Consider the following 6,800-nt stretch of genomic DNA (forward strand, 5'->3'; position numbering starts at 1 on the left):
AATGTGGCATGAACAGACAATGGAATACTATTCAGCCATAAAAAGGAACACAGTTCTGAGAGATGAGACAACATGGATGGACCTTGGAAACATTATGCTTAGTGAGATCAACCAGACACAGCGGGACAAATATTGTATGATTCCACATATTGGAAGTACATAAGCTAGAATAGGCACATTGATAGAGACTAGAAAAGAGGTTACCGTGAGTTGGGGGTGGGGAAAAGGGGAAGTTATTATTTCATGGGTAGAGTTTATGTTGGGGAGGATGAAAAAGTTTTGCATACAGATGGTGGTGATGGTTATGCAACATTGTGAATGTAATTAATGCCAGTGAACTGTGCACTTACAGATGGTTAAAATGATAAATATTATGTATATTTTACCGCAATTTAAAAAACTGTTTGAAAAGAAAACAAACCCTGAGAGCTTGAAGGAAAGCACTTTAGAAGAGAAAATGTGGGACAGTCAGCTGGGCACAGCTCCTGCCGCCTTACCTTGCCTCCCATGAATACTTCTGGAATGCACTGGCATGACTACGAGGCCAGCTTCCCTGGCAGGCAGGCAGACACACTCGCCGAAGCCTCTCTGTGCAGTGCTCCCTGAAGCTGATTCTCTCCCCGGGGTTTTGCCCCTTGTTTTCTGCTTAGGCAGAGTCCTAAGAGAAAGAGGTTTTCATGGACCAGTATCTCCTTTTCTTATTCTCGTCCTCCACACCCAGCCCATTTGTGATCACAGGTCCCAGCTTCCTATCACTCCTTTCTGGCCCCTGTCCCGGTCTAACAGCCCTGGAAGTACATTTGCCATCTTACTCCTCCATGCACCCTGGCTATGCTCTGATGGAGCCCCACGATTGCTCATCTTGTTTGTCCTCGGAAAGCAGGTTGACTTCCTCTGCTAAGTGGTGGCTTGTCTTTGAGAGCGTCTGCCGCCCTAATCATCTCCTCCCTTGGACATGATGTTCTCCTGGCTTCCCATTGCCTACACGATCAGGCCACATGTCTTTGCCTGGCGTTCAATGCCCAGCCTGCCCTGCCTCAGTACCTCTGGTCCAATAGGTAACATCACTGTCCCCTGAAAGGGCTTTCTGCCTCCCTGTCTCCTTGCCTTTTCCACTGAGGTTTCTGTTCCCCACTGTGCTTCCCTTAGCCTCTCTATCCTGGCATCCAAAGGCTAATGTCCCCTCAGCCCAAGGTCATCGCACATCTCTTTCTGGAGGTCTTTGAAGGTCAAATCTTACCTATTTAGCAGGGAATCATCTGTTACCACCATAGGTGGGCATTGTTATTTTTTAAATATACCCCGATGTTGATTTTATCTAGAGGGAAAGCTTCTGGAAGCCAGGAACACATCTTATTTTGCATTTCTGTCCACTGTGAGTGTAATTAGTATGAAATGAACATGGGCCAAGTTGGCTTGGTGAAGGGGAGGGGCACATCTAATTATTTGGTGCTCCTGGCACTTGAGTCCCTCCTTCCTCTGCCACCTTCACTCTTTCCATCAGACTCTAGCAGAGGTGGTGGCCCGGGCCCAGAGCGTGGGGAGGTCAGTAGCTCTCCCTCTGTCATCTGTGGGAATTTTCCCTTAGAAACCCTGACCTTTGAATTTTTCCAAGATGATCTTTCTGTGGCAAACACTTGTGAAAGAACTGAGTGAAAGTACCCCACTCAGAGAGCTGCTCCCTGTGCCCTCTAGGACTCTGCTCCCTCCTCACTGTTACCACCTCCTCTGCCCTGGTTCCCGCTGTCGCCATATTGCATCAGGGTTACTGATGAATCCATCTGCACAACAGTCCTGAAACGGATGATTTTTCTTTCGCTCCCCAGCTCACAAATGGCGACTTGTCTCTGAGATAAAACCAAACTCCTGAGAGTGGCGTTCCAGGTGACCTGACCACCTGACCTGGGTCTCAGGCCCTGTCATAACTCCTATGACTCGAATACTACATTTATGGCACAATTTATTTCCAAAATGAAATGAGCATATCAATGCCTCTGGGGCTCAGTCCAGGCAACTCCCCACTCCTGAGACATCTGACCATTTGCAACAAATCCTGAGGAAAGTTTCACCTCCTCTCCAAGTCCTGTCTCCTCAGCCCTCCTCCCACCTTGGGACTTTGCCCCAGTATGAAACCAATAAATACTCTCTAAAGAGGGACGCCTGGGTAGCTCAGTGGGTTAAGCATGTGCCTTCGGCTCAGGTCATGATCCCGGGGTCCTGGGATCGAGCCCCGCATCGGGCTCCCTGCTCCGCGGGAAGCCTGCTTCTCCCTCTCCCACTCCCCCTGCTTGTGTTCCCTCTCTTGCTGTCTCTCTCTCTGTGTCAAATAAATAAATAAATAAATAAAATCTTTAATAAATAAATAAATAAATACTCTCTAAAGAAAGAAATAGGACATGATGAGATCCCACTTCACAGCCACTAGGGAGGCTAAAATCAGAAAGGCAGATTGTATTAAGTGTTGGTGAGGGTATGGAGAAAGTCGAGCCATCATATGCTCAGTAAGCAGCTAGGAACACTGTCTCCATCAGTTTGGCTGCTGTAACAGAATACCATAGACTGGGTGGCTTATAAAAACAGACATTTATTTCTCGCAGTTCGGGAGGCTGAAAGTCCAAGATCAAGGCACCAGCAGATTCGGGTTCTGGTGAGAGCCCTCCTTCTGGTTCATGGACAGCTGTCTCCTCACTATGTCTTCATACGGCAGAAGGGATAAGGGAGCTCTCGGGGTCTCTCTTATAAGGCCCCTAATCCCATTCATGGGGGCTCCCCCTCATGACCTAATCCCCTCCCAAAGGCCCCACTTCCCAGTATGATCACATTTGGGTTAGGACACAAACTTTCAGTCTATAGCAAATGTAAAATGTTTCCACCACTATGAAAAACCATTTGGCAGTTTCCCCATCGAGTTAAACATAGACCCAGCAATGTCAGTCCTAGGTATATAGCCAAGAGAAATGAAAACGTATGTTCCTGCAGAACTTGTACGTGTGCATTCATAGCAGCATTGTTCATAACAGCCAGGGTGGAAACAACTCAAATGTCCATCAAACGACAAGTGGGTAAAGAAAACGTAGTCTATCCATACCATGGAATGCCATGAGCCAATAAAAAGCAATGAAGTATGGATCCATGATTCAACGTAGGGGAACCTTAAAAATATGATGCTGAGTGAAAGAAGCCAGGCACCAAAGACTACATACTGTATGATTCCATATACATGAAGTGTCCAGAAGAGGCAAACCCAGAGGGACAGAAAGGAGATGAGTGGTTGCCTAGGGCTGAGGTGGGGAGGGGGAGGGAGGGTTGGGAGGTGGTGGTGAAGAGGGGCAGGGCTTCTTTTCCGGGTCATGAATATGTTGTGGGATTAGATAGTGGTGATGGTTGCATCACCTTGAGCATAGACTAAAAACCACTGACTTGTACACTTCGAAGGTGAATTATGTAGTATGTGAACTGTATCTTAATAAAGCTGTTTAAAAAAGGAAGGAACCCACTGGCAAACGTGTGTTAAGCAGTTACTCCATACCCAACACAGAGTAAGCATTTCGAAGGCACTAACTCCATAATTCTCATCAAAACCCTATGAGACAGAGTGATGGACTGAATGTTTGTGTCCACGTGAAATGCCCGTATTGCAGCCCTAACCCCCAATGTGATGGTGTTAGGAGGTGGGGCGTTTTTGAGGTAATTAGGTTTAGATGAGGTCTTGAAGGTAGAGCTCCCATGATGGGATTAGTGCCCTTATAAGGAGAGACACCAGAATTCTTTCTTTCTCTCTTCTCCCTGTGAGGACACAGCAATAAGCCAGCTGTCTGTAAACCAGGAAGACAGCTCTCTCCAGAAACTGAACCCTGCCAGTACCTTGGTCTTAGACCTTCCAGCCTCCAGAGCTGTGAGAAATAAATGTCTTATTGTTTAAGGTGCCCGGTCTGTGCTATTTTGCTTTAGCAGCCCAAGCTAAGACAGATAGGTACTATGCTTATATCCATCTTAAGGCTAAAGGATCTGAAGCAGAGTAAAGTAGCTTGCCCAATGTCATCAGCCCGTAAGTGGCAGCACCGGGACGTGCACCCAGGCAGACTGGTTTGCTAACCCCTGCACTTGACTGCCTCTCATGTAGACAACTGTGTGCTGTAGGTTTCGTGGTCAGAAAGGGGAGAATTGGTTCTTCGTTAGCACTCCAGAAGAGGGATTCCAGGGGTCCCAAACCCCTAGCAGCTGCTTGTCCCAGGGAGTCCCGGCAGAGTAAGGCTCCTGGATCCTATTTACAAAGTCAGTGGGAAGGGGGTCTTCTGCCTTCATCCAGAGGAGTTGGCTGCCCTCCATCTAGCCTCAGTCTTAAAATTTGGGCCAGTGGACCAAGCCAACCCAGCAGGGTATCCACTCTGGAAGGCCAGGAGAGAGCCAGGGTGAACATCCCTGGCCTTCAGCTTTCCTGATGCCAGGGCCAGACCTCTGCCTCTGTACATGTTGGACCATGAACATGGAGCAGAGGTGTAGGGAAGCCCATACTGGGGCCTGGCCTCACTTATTGCTAGTGGGAAACAAAAGGCATGGGTTCATTCAGTGGACAGAGGCTAGCATTCAGCCATAGAGGTAAAGGCAGAGAGCAGGGACTCTGGAGCCAACCAGCTCTGGCTTCCAAATGTGGCTCTGCCACTTATGAGCATTTACTGTATGACCTTGGGCAAGTCACTTTGCCTCTCTGGACCTCAGTGTCAGGATATATAAAATAGAGAGTAAACACATTAGCACACGAGGAAAGCACACAAAACAGCTCTCGACAGTAGTAGCTTTTGGTTTTGTTAGTCTTTTTTTGTTTTTTAACTGCTTTTTAAAAATTTTTTATTTTTTTAAAGATTTGTTTATTTACTTATTTGAGAGAGAGAGTGAGAGAGAGAGAGCACACACAAGCAGGGGAAGAAGCAGAGGGAGAAGCAGACTCCCCGCTGAGCAGGGAGCCCAATGCGGGACTCAATCCCAGGACCCTGGGACCATGACCTGAGCCAAAGGCAGACATTCCGCCAGCTGACCCACCAGGGCGCCCTTGACTTTGTCTTAACTAGTATTTTGGCTAAGCAGGTGGGAAAAGAACAAGGCAAATCAGAACAGAAATATTTTGACATCATTTTCCCTCCACCCTCTCCAAGGGCCTTGTTCAGATCTAGAAGGAGGGAGATAAGAGTCCTACTGCCTCCTGGTCCGCCCACAGTCCCGTGGTCGCATGCCTTGTTCCGGCTACCAGTAACCTCTTTGAGACGTGTGAACAAGCTGGTCTTGCTCCAGGAACCAGTGATCAGGATGTCAAAGAGAACTCAAACTTTTCATACAAGGAGGGCGCCTGGGTGGCTCAGTCGTTAAGCATCTGCCTTCAGCTCAGGTCATGGTCCCAGGGTCCTGGGATCGAGTCCCACATTGGGCTCCCTGCTTGGCAGGAAGCCTGCTTCTCCCTCTCCCACTCCCACTGCTTGTGTTCTGCTCTCGCTATCTCTCTCTCTGCCAAATAAATAAAGTCTTAAAAAAAAACTTTTTCATACAAGGAACAATCTTGGGCAGTATTTAGACAAGAGAAAAAGATGACCTGAAGACATTAAAGGGAGAAGGGTGATGAGGGAGAATCCTGAAGGGAGCTCATGATGAATTTGATCTATTTTGTGTTGCCTCAACTTGTGTAAACAAGGATAAAGGGGACAAGCTGTGGGGTGATGGATTCTGGAACTTTCTAAGAAGCAGAACAACCTCAGGATGGAAAAGCTGGCTGGTCTCTTGAGGATGCTTAGACCTGGTTCTGTAGTCCCCCTTTCATGTCCCTTACAACCTAGAAACCACATGACTCACTCACCTCCCCGACCAGGTTTGGGCCAGGGTAATAGTGAAAGGCTGGTTTCCAGGACTGCCAAAGGAAAGCAAAGAGAGGGTTTGGCAGGTTCTTTGTTTAGTCTAAGCCCAAATTTGAGACACACCTTTGAGACTCTGCCACGTCCTGCCTGTGGCCACGCTGGACATAAATGCAGGTTTTTCTGCCCACCTTTCCACCCTTGCCCTGTGACCCCAGGGGAGAGAGTGGGACTGTGAGCTTCTGCCAGCAGCTCTTAGTTGTTGTCTTGTGTTTAGAAACAGGATGAATGAGTGAATGGGGGAAGCACACTGAAAAATTCCTGGGATTCGATCTACATCAAGACCAGGGTCTAGCTGATGAATTGGTGCCCAGCCAATCCTTTCCAGAGAACACAATTCTAAAGTGCATTTCCCAGTGTGCCCCTTTATCTCTTGAAAATTAATCCTGGCATTTAAATGTGATCCATGCCCTTACAGAGTTCTTTACTCAGATGGGCATTGAAACGTATGTGGGAGGCTTTCCAAGCATAGCCCAATAGCACAGAAGGCTCCTACCTTCAGTATTATCTGGTCCAGCAGCCCCTTGTTTATAGGTGAAGAGACTGAGGCCCAGAGAGGGGAAGTCACTTGTCTTAAGGTCACAAAGCAAGGCATCAACAATGTAACCCAGGCCTCCTGCCCTCATGTGGAGTTGCTGGTGGTGTGGCTTCCTGGGCTGTGGCTGTTCTTGGTGGCCTCCTAGGGGCCACTCATGCCCCCTGTTCTGTCAGCTCAAAGGAGGACTTTCTTTTGTATGAGGTTCTTCTGCCAAGTTCAAATCAAGCAGAATGGTTTCTAACCAGCAGTGGGGTTTTCACTTATAGATAAATCACAGGAGGGACCAACTACTTACCCAACAGAGGGACAATTTGACACCCTCCAATGGAGCCCAGCATTTGAAGGGGTGATAATTGCTGATT

This window comes from Mirounga angustirostris, unplaced genomic scaffold (assembly GCF_029215605.1).
Source record: "Mirounga angustirostris isolate CCGP_5_RB_7025 unplaced genomic scaffold, mMirAng1.0.hap1 SCAF_11, whole genome shotgun sequence".
NCBI lineage: Eukaryota > Metazoa > Chordata > Mammalia > Carnivora > Phocidae > Mirounga > Mirounga angustirostris.